The sequence below is a fragment of the Schistocerca gregaria genome, chromosome 1 (genome assembly GCF_023897955.1).
Source record: "Schistocerca gregaria isolate iqSchGreg1 chromosome 1, iqSchGreg1.2, whole genome shotgun sequence".
Taxonomy (NCBI): Eukaryota; Metazoa; Arthropoda; class Insecta; order Orthoptera; family Acrididae; genus Schistocerca; species Schistocerca gregaria.
This window is the reverse complement of record NC_064920.1, coordinates 332,652,512-332,665,941: the sequence shown is the minus strand read 5'-3', so window position 1 is coordinate 332,665,941 and position 13,430 is coordinate 332,652,512. Positions and strand designations below refer to the sequence as shown.

At 42.2% G+C, this 13,430-nt stretch overlaps 1 protein-coding gene across 2 annotated transcripts in view; it reads right to left on the bottom strand.

Annotated features, from left to right (window-relative positions):
* Positions 1-13,159, bottom strand: part of LOC126344231 (carboxypeptidase D-like) — a 146,153-nt gene extending 132,994 nt beyond the window's left edge. Inside the window, exon 1 of one of the 2 annotated variants that reach the window (XM_050002005.1) lies at positions 12,828-13,159. The gene's annotated coding sequence lies outside the window, so the exon portion shown is untranslated. The remainder of the gene's footprint in view (positions 1-12,827) is intronic. The other variant, XM_050002004.1, reaches the window with a different exon arrangement.
* Between the last annotated feature and the right edge of the window lie 271 nt (positions 13,160-13,430).

Here is a 13,430-nt window from a genome sequence, read left to right as displayed (position 1 = left end):
AAACTTAAAAATAGCACCGTATGACGGTAGTAGAAAGACAATTTCTTTTCATTTTTTGTTTTGTTTTTGTTACTACACAGAAACAATGTAAAACACTCATCCTTTGTAGCTCTAAGTTTACTACGAATTCCCATTTACTTAACAAAATTATCCAACAAAATGTATTTTGAACAGACTTACTATGTAATTGCTTAAATAACTACACCCGCTGATGACTACATAAGCTACTCATAGGATGAAAAGTAAAAAGTGTTCAAATGGCTCTGAGCACTATGGGACTTTACTTCTGAGGTCATCAGTTCCCTAGAACTTAGAACTACTTAAACCTAACTAACCTAAGGACATCACACACACCCATGCCCGAGGCAGAATTCGACCCTGCGACCGTAGCGGTCGCGCGGTTCCAGACTGTAGCGCCTAGAACCGCTCGGCCACACTGGCCGGCTAAAAATTGTGTTACCCCGTATAGTATCTGCACTCACTTAACTTTTGTGGGGGTGAGATCGCTAGTTAGTAATTTGCACCTTTAATTATAATTTGTGCACAACTAGCGACCAGCCCGACTTCGCACGCGAGGTATTAAGTACTTAAAGATTGGACGACTTTCTTGACGTAGTGGTAATGAATTATATGCACGAAGCTTCCTTGTGAATCACTCTATCTAGCAGTAAGAACCGTATCAAATCCCTATAGCAGTTCCTGGGATTAAGCTAAGCATGCAGACAGAAACAACACGGCAGGACTTTGATTTATAATATGTACAGATATGCCCTGAGTGATGAAATTCGTGGGACAATGATACGCACATATGCAGGTGGCGATAGTATCGCGTACGCAAGGGGTAACAGGGTATTGCATTGGTGCAGCTGTCATTCGTACTCAGGTGATTCACGTGAAATGGTTCCGACGTGACTGCGGCCACACGACGGAAATCAAGAGACTTTGAACCGGAATGGTAATTGGAACTAGACGCAAGGGACATTCCATTTCGGAAATCGTTATGGAATTCAGTATTCTGAGGTCCTCAACATCAAGAGTCTGCAAAATTTCAGGCATTACCTCTCACCACGGACAACGCATTGGCTGACGGGCTTAATCCAACAACATAGGGCAGCGGCGTTTCCGTAAAGTTGTCAGTGCTAACAGACAGGCAACACTGCGTGGAATAACCAAAGAAAACAGTGTGGGATGTAGGACGAACACATACGTTAGGAGAGTGCAGCGAAATTTGGCGTCAATGGGCTATGGCAGCAGGCTACCGATGGAAGTGTCCTTGCTAACAGCACGACATCACCTACAGTCCCTCTTCTGGGCTCGTACTCATATCGGTTGTACCCTAGACGACTGGAAAGCTGTGGCTGCATCAGATGCGTCCTGGTTTCAGTTAGTAAGAAGTGATGGGAGGGTTCGAGTGCGGCGCAGACCCAACGAAGCCAAGGACTCAAAGTTGTCAACAAGGCATATTGCAAGCTGGTGGTGGCCCAATAATGGTGTGAACTGTGTTGACATCGAATGATCTGGGTTCTCTGATCCAGCTGAACAGATCATTGACTGGAAATGTTTTATGTTTGGCTACTTGGAGACCATTTGCAGCCATTCATGGACTTCACATTGTAAGGTGTCAGGCAAATCCAACACCTTCCATGAAAACCCTGACATGATAAGGAAATCCAGTAGTATGTCACATAGCTCTGAATAAATCGTGACATTAAATTAACCAAAGTAATACGAGTAACGAGTGAGCAAATGGAATACCACAGACTAACACAAGAATGCCTAAATGCATGTCATACCTTCCCACCGTGAGACCGACGCAGTTCCGATGGGAGAAACGAGAACAGAGGCCGAGAGCAGAACCGTGTTAAGCTAGAAGGCCCTACGATAAGGGACGAACTGGATACCCACGTCGCCAGTTAACCACTAGGACAACGCCAGCTGCAAATTTTAGTGTGAGACTTTTTTGCGTCTTTGTAGCGTCAAGGACCACCCCCCAGCCCATGTTAAAAGCTAGAGCCCTCCAGAAAAACAGTATAGATCTTACGATAACACAAAAAGGAGCACACCATCCGCAAGTTTTAGCGTGAGTCTTTTTCGCGTCTCTGTTACGTTAGGACCACCCCCCAGGCCATGTTAAAAGATAAAGCCCTCCAGAAGAACAGTATAGATGTTACGATAACGCTAAAAGGACCACACCAGCTGCAAGTTTTAGCGTGAGACTTTTTCGCGTCTCTGTTACGTTGCAAACTTTAAAAACATTGCCCCACCACGAAAAGTATAACGTTTCTTATTCGATAGACAGAATTTTTGTAGGAGGAGCTTAACGTTAACATTGAAACCCTGATTGGTCAGATGAAAACACAACCAGATAGTTTTTTTAAAACCAACTTCGGTAAATGGTAGTAAGGCGAAGTTAGGAGAGTTAGTTCCGAGACGGCGAGCTGGATGGCTGCTGCACCAGCCGCTGCCTTCCTGAAGCTGCCTAACCAACGACAAGGTAAAGAACGCACGCGATGCCGCATAACAGCGCATAAAGCTTCACTCAGAACTGCAGAAGTCTTATCTGTTACACCACCTTTTTTTGCGTAATACTAGTGTCGATCGTAAATTAAAGCTCATGGTATTCACATTTGCCACTTGAAGTAAAAATCTGAAACGCGATGATTTCTCAGTTATATAATTATTGAGAAGCCACATCAGCCACTGTAATTTACGACAAGTTAGATAAGTTATTAAAGATAATTGAGGATGACTGTAGACCATTTTGATAGTTTTCTCTCTTGTGAAACTTAATTTAAACCTAGATTATAGATGTGATATGGCATAGGTCATCCTTCGATCCATTGTAGAACTTGGAAACTCACTCAGGGAATATTCGTTCACATTTTTGTTGAACGCGGTTGCTTTTTACCATCCTGTATTGAAACATTTCCTTTTATCAATAGTGCAATTTATAAACAATGTTTTGTGAGTAGAATAAAATTTCCAATGGTAAACTTAACTGCTTTTTCGACGTTATTTTACCAGCTAACTAAAAATAGGAAAGCCTTGAACCCCTTCCACTAAATTTAGTTAGTATTAAGATTCTTTTACAGGGAGTGCAGTGGAGTTGACGCTGAAATCATTAAGTATTTGGTTATATCAACGCTAGTCTCACTGAACTCTTCTGAATTCTACATGTCATGTGTGGTCTGGCGTCTCCTTACCAGCAACGGGTCCCAGGTTCAAACTAGTCAATTCCCTAAAAAACACGCTCAGAGCGTCGTTGCGCGAAAGTGGTAGGGAGACACGATGTAGAACAAACAGACACCACCATGAATGTTAGAACATTCCCAAACAACGATGGAATTTTTATGGATGACAATGTCCCATGCCTAAGGGGCCACAATTGTTCGCGATTGCTTTGAAGGACATTCTGGACAGTTCGAGCGAATGATTTGGCCACCCAAACCGCCCGACATGAATTCCATGGAATATTAATGGGGCAAAGTACAAAGACGTTAGCACTGCATAGAATACTCCCTCGTTTCAACTAGCGTCTTCTTATCTTGTAGCTGTCCTTTTCCTGCTTTGTCCTGTAATACAACAACAGTCATTGTGGGTAGTTACATTGTTTTTGGCCGTCGCCTGAGACGTTATACCGAGTGATGATATCGGGTGATATTTCCAGACTGAGAGATACAGCAAAGGTCCTGTCACATCGAGGGAATGGCGAGGAATGAGAATGAAATGTTCCGACGAGCCGCTGATACAGTTTAAAATAACTGCAAATTACAGTTCTTATATTATGAAGAACTTCTTTCTTGCCGACTGGTCCCCTGATGCGTGTAATGAAAAAGAGTGGTTTTTATAAATGTTCGAGGCCTGTCAGTAAGGCCTCCCCATAGGCCTAATCAATAAAGAAGCCACCCCAAATATGGGCGCTTTTCAAATTCTTCACGCAAAATCTACCGGACTCTTTCATATCACATTCCTGAGGCGTCAGTTACTTCGCACTGCTGTAATCACCCATCATTCAGTACCACTTTGTGTACTTTTTCGATGTTTTGGTCTGTGGTAGCGGTACTGAGATGTACTTGACGTATTTTTCCATAAAAGGAAAATTCTTCCTATTAAAGGATAATGTAAAATAAAATCAACTACCAATCACAATTTCAGGGTGTTGATTTAAGTCGCGACTGGTTTCGGACGTTTGTCCGTATTCACAAGGTTAAACATTCAGTTTTATGTTTCCGCATTGAGTGGTGGAGTTCACTGTTGAATGTAAAATGCAAATTACATGAGGATGACAATCGAGAAATTAATGAAACCGTTCTAAGTTCAAATGGTTCAAATGGCTGTAAGCACTGTGGGACTTAACATCTGAGGTCATCAGCCCCATAGACTTAGAACTACCTAATCCTAACTAACCTAAGGACATCACAAACATCCATGCCCGAGGCAGGATTCGATCCTGCGACCGTCGCAGTAGCGCGGTTCCGGACTGTAGCGCCTAGAATCGCTCGACCACAGGGGCCGGGCCATTCTAAGTGACAAGAGCCGAAAGTACTTATATACAGATGGATTATCCAGCTCTTAATTCCACATTTGTTACCAAAGTAATCTTTCGAACGACCATATTCCGGTTTCCACACATTAATGCCACCTAAAATGTTACAGATGTAGATGTACATGAGCTCCCATCATACAACGCGCTTCCATTCGAATACAGAAATTACAGTCAAAGAAATGTGCAATTACGATTTGGTTCAAATCATTACTTTGGCGACAAATGTGTAATTACTGTTTGGTCATTCTAGCTATATCAAAGTATGTTCAACTACTGAAGCAGTTTATTAAACCCAAGATGATTTCGCATAGCTGTGGTTGCTGTGCCAACAAGGTCACTTTGCCCCATCCAGTGGTTTCACTTATGTATCTGTAGTCAGCCTCAAGCACATTGCCTTTAAGGTAGAACTCTACCATTGAATGTAAAAACATGAAACTGAATGTGTAGTGTTCTGCAGCTTCTGAGCTCGAAATCTGCCGTGATTTAAATAAACAAACTTCAACTGTGACTGGTAACGTATTTTATTCTTCATTGTCCGTTCTTGACATAGATCGGCATCAAGAGAAATGTTACCACTTTGAATTCGGTTGTTAATTCCCGAACTGTTGAAAATTACAGACCTTCATAAACTTCAGGTGAATTTCTGTAGCGGAATATATTGTTTGAAACCAAATTATTTTATGATGGCATGATATTACACTTACTATACCGTGTAAGCAAAATTATTTTGCCCCTATATTGACAAATGACTCCTGTTATTGAGCTTCATGTACAAACCTAACAAAAAAAACTTATTTGATATCATGCTAGGGGAGAATATTTCGCAATGCTCCAATAAAAAGTAGCTCTGTGTATTCGTATCTATTTTGTTCAAAAACTTGGATCCTTTTCTGATTCAACAACATGCTAAAGGTTTTACCGTCCATTAATAACCTGTATGGTGCTGCCGTCTACAAACACGACCCATATAGGGAATTGTGTCCCCTCGTCGGTGAGCACTTGTAGTGACGCTGTATTTTACTGTGACGTAAATGGTAGCTAACCTTTTTGCAAGCAAATTAATACAATTTGCAGTTAAGGTAACAATGCCTTATACCAAATTTACTCCTCCTCTAAGGATCTGAGGGTTATCAACTGGACTAAAGCTATACCGTCTCTTCATACTACTGCCCAACCTCTATGGATTGTAACAAAAGCCGTTGAGGAAAAGAGAAACGTATGGTCATTTATGACTAGGACACAGCAAGATATTTCCCTTGTTCGTTTCAAAGGGCTAATCCCTGCATTCGTGTTCCAGCATTGACTGGTGATTGGATTTTAACTTCCTTCTTTCTGAATGCGGGTTTAGAGGCTTACTCACTGCCTCAACTCGCTCCATTTGTAGTCTATGGCGGCAGATCACAGCATAACAAAATGTTCGACTGTCTTCATAGCAGCCGGCCGGTGTGGCCGTGCGGTTCTAGTCGCTTCAGTCTGGAACCGCGTGACCGCTACGGTCGCAGGTTCCAATCCTGACTCGGGCATGGATGTGTGTGATGTCCTTAGGTTAGTTAGGTTTAAGTAGTTCTAAGTTCTAGGGGACTGATGACCACAGCAGTTAAGTCCCATAGTGCTCAGAGCCATTTGAACCATTTTTTGTCTTCATAGCAAAATTTAACGCTTACATCAGCCCCGACTCATGCACGGCAGCCAAATTTGTCAGAATTACCGTTGGTCCACCATTTCAAATGAAAGGAGTCAGAGAATCTTTAGAGAAAGAATTCAAAGCATATATCCCATCATTTGGCTCCTATTAACCTAACACTTTCATTAAGAAATCTGTCTCTACTTTTACCATTAACTGAAGTGCTAATAGTTTACTGCCATTAATTATACGATGAATCAAAGCATTTTAATGATTAAAAAGGCGGACATCAGCTTCGTGTATTTCTAAAACAAAACAAAAATGCTCATTTATAAACCACGTGCAGATATGTGTTAAAGATTAATGATATTTTTGTAGCAAAATATAATTTCTTTCCTCATTCGTAGATTACACGCAAATCCCAAGTAGCACCTCGGTTCGGAGTGCACGTTATGCTGTCCCCGTCATAACAGGTTGCGTAAGACAAAAGTGGCAGGGCACGCCACTTACAATAGGGCCAAGTGTGTTAAAGGAGTACGATCTTCAAACTGTCCCTCGGAAAGAGGATTAGTTCCATATAGATTACCTTTATGATGACTGTTAAAATAATCTCTATGGGTAGATTGTGGTGGCTTCGAATTTGGTAATGGTAAATACAATATGAAGGACAGTCACGGCAAAAATCGGTGGTTATTCACGTCCAGAAAATTTCAAGCGATATTGTTCGACGTGTGTGACTTCTTATCCCTTCCAGAGAGAGGAACTACCAGCGTGTCTGCTCCGCACTCGTTGCCATGGCTTCCTGGCTTGACTGAGGCCGCCTTGAAACTTTGCCAGCAAGTTGCGAAGCGATTCACCTGCGCATAAAAATTCCGGTAAATTCAGGTCGCCGTTCAGAGACGTAGAACACTTGTCATATCGTAAGTAGATTGCCTCCATCCAACAGGACGGTACTCAGTATTTAATTTTGTTCATTAGCTTTGTCTGACAGGTAGACGCCAAAGTGGGTGTTTTACGAAGGACAGAATTTTTCGTATTGATAAAGTGTTGACACATAGTAAACGCTTCACGTGCAAACACATTACTGCAAAAACTCTTTGTGCACAGCTGACAGAAGTCGTGAGATCCAGTCCCTTATATTGTGGTAATAACATAAACTTCGAAAACATTTATCGAAGACCACAGTCAGCACATACTATGTGAAACGTTTTATATAGATTTCATATCTATCTTAGCAATTGAAATTAGTTTATCTTAACTGCCAAGAGTCTTTGGAATGACGTAAGCATCTGAATATAAAATTGTTAAGTTGTGATTTTTTTTTTTTTTTTTTTACCGAGTTCTGTGTGCCAGACAACTAAATTTCCAGCAAAAATGTACATAAATACACCAATGAAATATTTAAACACGCAAATCATTTAATATACATACTAAAATAATTGTATCTTCCTGTACATGATTGTATTTGGATACAGAACCTCCAGGTCACACGTAGCAAACGAACATAATCATACTTCAGATTAATGTAATGTACATGTAACTGTTATGCACCTGATAATGACGGCAAGCTACCGAAACGCATTGTGTTAACTATTAGTAAAAAGCGACTGAAGAAATTATTTCACAAATTTACAATGTAATCGCTCCTCAAAACATTCTACATAACGTAGATATAGTTGAGCGATTCTGTTATCACTTGTGACTCACATGTATGATGAGCAGGCCTACAATGGATAAAACGTTAGTCACTGCACGGTAATGGCGTGTAAAACAGCCTATAGCGTTGATAACAGTTTTAGTTCGGGGTGGAAGAAAGTACACAAGTTTCTCGAGGGCTGCCATATTCAGCCGAAGCCACTTATTGATGACTAGATCATGTAGATCTAACACATTATTGGGATATTGACTGTTGCATTTCACCTGCTGTTCCAAATAGTGGCAGAAATATTTTGTGGAACTAAAATCGGGGCCAGGCGATGTCCGATAGGGTTCCCACGTGTTTTTCGAACCAGGAAACTAAACAATGAAGCGCTGTGAACATGGTTGTAGTCATCATGGAAGATGGGAGTGTCTAACACATAATCACCGTGAAGATATAGAAGAATCAGCAACATTTGGTCACAGAGAATGCTGAAGTAAACGTCTTGGTTCATGCTCTCTGTAGCCTGCATGAGTGGCCCCAAATCATAGTACAAAAAGCACCTTCAAAACATCACAGAACCGCCTACAAACTGAACTCTACCCTCCACACGCTATGCAGTTAAAGAGCTCACTGGACCATCGGTGCACTCGATGCCGTGTATGAACCGAAAAGAAGTAAAATCGCGGCTTGTCGGCCCACACTAGACCCCTCCAGTTAGCTATTGTCTTGTTTCTGTGTTATCTGACTCATTGGAAAGCTACAACTGTGAGCACTACCATTTTGCAACTCCAAATGTCCGCTGCATCCATTTTACAACGTTCGCTAGTTGAGACGGAACTGCATGCTCTGACAGTCGCGATTCCTGTAGAGTCTGAAACCGATCGTCATTAACAAAAATAGTTCAAATGGCTCTGAGCACTATGGGACTTAACATCTATGGTCTTAAGTCCCCTAGAACTTAGAACTACTTAAACCTAACTAACCTAAGGACAGCACACAACACCCAGTCATCACGAGGCAGAGAAAATCACTGACCCCGCCGGGATCGTCATTAACACGGCGTAGAAATCGACTCCGGTCATCGTCGGCCAGTTATGTTTTACAAGCACTGTTCTTACGCGGTGTTACGTGGCCGTGAGTGGTACTCCAATCCTCACAGACACGTTGGTCAGGCTGCGCTGAAACTCTGGCAATACGGGTAACTTCACTGACATGTTGCCGTGAATACGACCAAACATTATACACTAGCTCATTTCTGCCATTCTGTAATGTCTCCACGTTGACCCACGATCGTGCTTTGATTCTGTACAACCGACTGGCTCCTCTCCATCGGATGGCGATTAACAGATCACGCGGTGACTACCCAGGAGCGAGAGGTGAAGTGTATTTCTGAGGATTCTTCCCTGGACAGCATCGGCAGTGGCATCCTATCAATCTAAACTTCTTCCTACCTTCCTATTTTCTTAATATTTAGATCGTTAATTTTAAGTATTTCCCTTCCCTGACTAGTTTTACGTCGACGATTATTTAAAGCTGCAACATTGTTAAATTTTAAATGAAATCAACTTGATATTATATAGGAAGCAGTCGAATAAAATCGAGACAGAGGGAGAAAGATACGTAAACTGTTTATTATTTTAGAAGTAATCGTTATAATTATTAACACAGTAAAGCGATCACTGGTACAAGTAGTATCTCTTCTACAACCCTCCATGCTAGTCAGTGCTATTTTTTAAGTGTAGTATTTTGTATGCCGATCTTATTATACCATGATTCGACCAGTTGTTCCCTGTGCCACAGGAACAAAGACAGCCGGAAAGTAAATAGAGACGAGCTCAATATCCTTGAAAGAAGAGTGACGAGATGAAAACTAGGCTCAGTCAAAGGTGGTAAAGAAGGACATTTGAAGAGAAACAAGATGTGATGGTAAACCGGCAAATCAGATAATAGTCGAGAAGTAAGCCAATCTATTGGGCTGGCGTACGTCAATCACTTTTGGAGCTCTTTGTCCCGAGGTGAAATGTCTTCCACAAAGAACCGTAACCCTAATAGGAAGAACAAGAACAAGAACTTAAACAAGCTGTGTTTACCCGGAGTGTAAGAAGAGGCTCCAATACGTCAGCGTGTGGTCTAGAGGGTCGGTGATCGCTGAATGATGCTGACTCCTAGGGCAAGGGGAGCGAGAAAAAGAAAAACAGGAAAAGGAAGAAGGGTTTCAGATAACATCTCGTCGACGGCGAGGTCATTAGGAACGGAACACCAGCTCCGTCAGACGAGGATGGGCGGAAAGAATCGACTGTGACACTGTCTGACGAATCAGCTCCGAATTCACCTGGGCTGGTTTAGGACAACGGTAGAAAATATAAAGCGGAACAGCCGAATTGACTTGGACATTCGCAGAAACTGAAACATCAAAGAGAAAACAGGCTACAGCACTTTGTCTGGAAGCGCTAGAACTATATGGTAAATATAATTTCATCTTGTCGATCACATACTGTCACTTACTTGCGCCATATTTTCAACAGACTGATATCATGTGCAACGTCTCAGTATATTTCAATTAAGATACATTTCTTCGTTTAAAATATGTCTACATGCTGGCCATTCACATACTGGGGTTTTGCTTTAATCTTAAACTACAATACAATTTCATTATTACTTTTCAATCTGCATGACGTAAGGCACGCCCTCTACATAAGGTACCTTACCCAAGTTCCCTTGGTGACTGTTACGCGACTTTACAGCCTTACACCACTTTCAGTCTCGCTATATCGTCCCCAAAACGAAATTGTTTTTGAAAGTAAACGGACTGAGAACCGCTGGCGCCATGAATATTAAAAACAAACAGGAGCTCAGTCGACAAATAATTAGAAACAACTGTAACCAGTTTATTTTATTTATCTTCACAGTAAACATTTCGGAGGATTATATATGATCAGTCGTAACTGTTGAAATATTGTAATGTAGGTGATCTGCGGGAATGATTTTTCAGGTAATCTGTAGTATTTATGTTGGTTATCACGAGCTGCTTTTCCCAATCGAATTTACGTTCCACGACACATATTGTATGGAACGCACAAATTGCAAAAATGTAGCCATAATCCTTCAATACCTGTAGTGAAACGAAAAATATAAGTGAATACAGGTAGTTACAATTAACTTTAAATGCGAACATTTTGGTTAGGCTTTACCGTGACTGTTACCAGTTATTATTTATTCCCACGATGCGTTTCTCAGCTTTAAACCTCCATCATCGGGTGGATTTACATTAGTTAGTGTGTCATTTGTGTGTGTGTTGTGTTACGATCTTTTGGAGGAACTTGTGGCACTGTCTCCATTGCTGCACATTGTATGAAACCTGTGACCATTGGAGACAGCGCCACAAGTTCCTCCAAAATATCGTAACACAAGACACGCACACACACAAATGTCATACTAACTAATGTAAATCCACCCGATGATGGAGGTTTAAACGTTAGAAACGCGTCGAGGAAATAAATAGTTACCATTACTTGTGTATTTATATCAATGTTTATAACAGTCACGATTAGGCTTAAGCTGATAAGTTGGAACTAATAAAGAAAGGAGGAAGAAAAAGAATTGTGCTGACAAATGCCTTTTATCTTTTGTTCTGCTTCCTGTTTTTAGTTTCGTCTTAAGAATAATGTTCCTCGATTGAAGGTGGCGTATGGCAGCAGAAACACGACACGAAATACATGTAACAGCTACCTTGCCATCAGAGGTGCAACTAAATCCGATAGGAGGCGTGGCGTAGAAACAAGCTGCCTCAATCGAAAAGTTATTACGCAGCTGTGTCGCGCACACTAAAAGTGTTCTCATTAACCAGAATGTCCGCCTCCGGTAGCTGAGTGGAGCAGCACAACGACTAGAGACAGTACTGCGCGGTTCAATTATGTCGGCACATGGCGCACTGAGAAGAAAACTGGCCCCTACCTGTTGGCGCCAGTTATGACTGGATTATGTTAACGTAAAAAAAAAAGTCACAACGATGGTAAACACCGAAACCGCCTCAGATATTGGTCCTTCGAATGGTCAATGCAGGAGAAATACATGCCGCACACAATGACAGAAATGGTCAAGATTATACGGCTTTCTGCCAGATTTATGATGCGACACCGCGTGCTGCAGGGATTGTGATGATCATTTTCACTTTCGCCCGTGACTAGGATTGTCATTTACTTTACTCATGTTTAAAAAAAACACCAAAGAGGGCGGCCTTTACGTTGATTTTACGGTTTCCATCTTGTTTTTGCTGTCTCGACACTTTTCTTATCCCTAGGACAGCCCAATTGTACGAATAAAGTGGTCGCGTTGTTGGACCATAAGGCGGAGGAACCGCGTTTTTATTTTTATTTTATTTTTTCTTAAAACAGAAAAAAATAAAAATATACATTTATTTAAAAAAGAAAAAAAGAAAAAAGTTGGTAGAACACATAAAAAAAGTTGGTATAAAAAGAAAAGTGGTCAGCGCGACGGAATGTCAATCCTATGGGCCCGGGTTCGATTCCCGGCTGGGTCGGAGATTTTCTCCGCTCAGGCAGTGGGTGTTGTGTTTTCTTAATCATCATCATTTCATCCCCATCAACGCGCCAAGTCGCCGAAGTGGCGCCAACTCGAAAGACTTGCACCCGGCAAACGGTCTGCCCAACGTGAGGCCCTAGTCACATGACATTTACATTTATTTACTAACCAGAATTATAGTAACAGTATAGAAGCGAAATTCAAGTTAAGTGGTCGATTTCGTATCAAGAAAGCTAAAAGAGCTGGAAGCATTCGAGAGAAATTGCTATGAAAGGTAAATACAAGCCATCCTACAGACTGACATTGAAAGGGGTATATATATAAATTAAAAGAATCGTCCAGAAAATAGCAACCGCGAGGAGTACGTGATGCTGAAAATATGATACATAAATTAGGCGACAGTTGCATGGCGAGCTTTTGAAACAGAGTAGGAAAGCGTCGGCAGTAAGTTGGACGCTGTCTGTGTTACTCACCACGGCGAGCGGTAGTGACGGACGCCTATGCTCCAACGATACGGCGAGTCGGCGGCTTGGCGCGGACCACGTCCCGAGCGAGGGACGGCAGCGGAGAGCGCGAATCTGGAGCGGGCGGAGGCTGCGCGGGCCACTGAGCGTCTGCGGCCGCGCGTCACACGTCACGGCGTGCCGCCTGCGGCCGGCAGCGCCCCTACTCCGGAGTCGCCGCTGCGCGCGCCACGGCGCAACTCCGCCCACCTTGTCCGTCCCATGTCGCAGCGACCCCGATGCCAGAACGCAGGTCACTGGCCCCAGCCACTGACGCCAGGTTGCCCACTGCATAACCTCCCCTACAATTAGACAAGTAGCACATGCATAAGGCGATAACCGAAAACTTCTAAAATACATACACTACCGGCCATTAAAATTGCTACACCAAAAAGAATTGCAGACGATAAACAGGTATTCACTGGACAAATATATCATCCTAGAACTGAAATGTGATTACATTTTCACGCAATTTGGGTGCATGGATCCTGAGAAATCAGTACCCAGAACGATCACCTCTGGCCATTCAAACGGCCTTGATACGCCTGGGCATTGAGTCAAACAGAGCTTGGA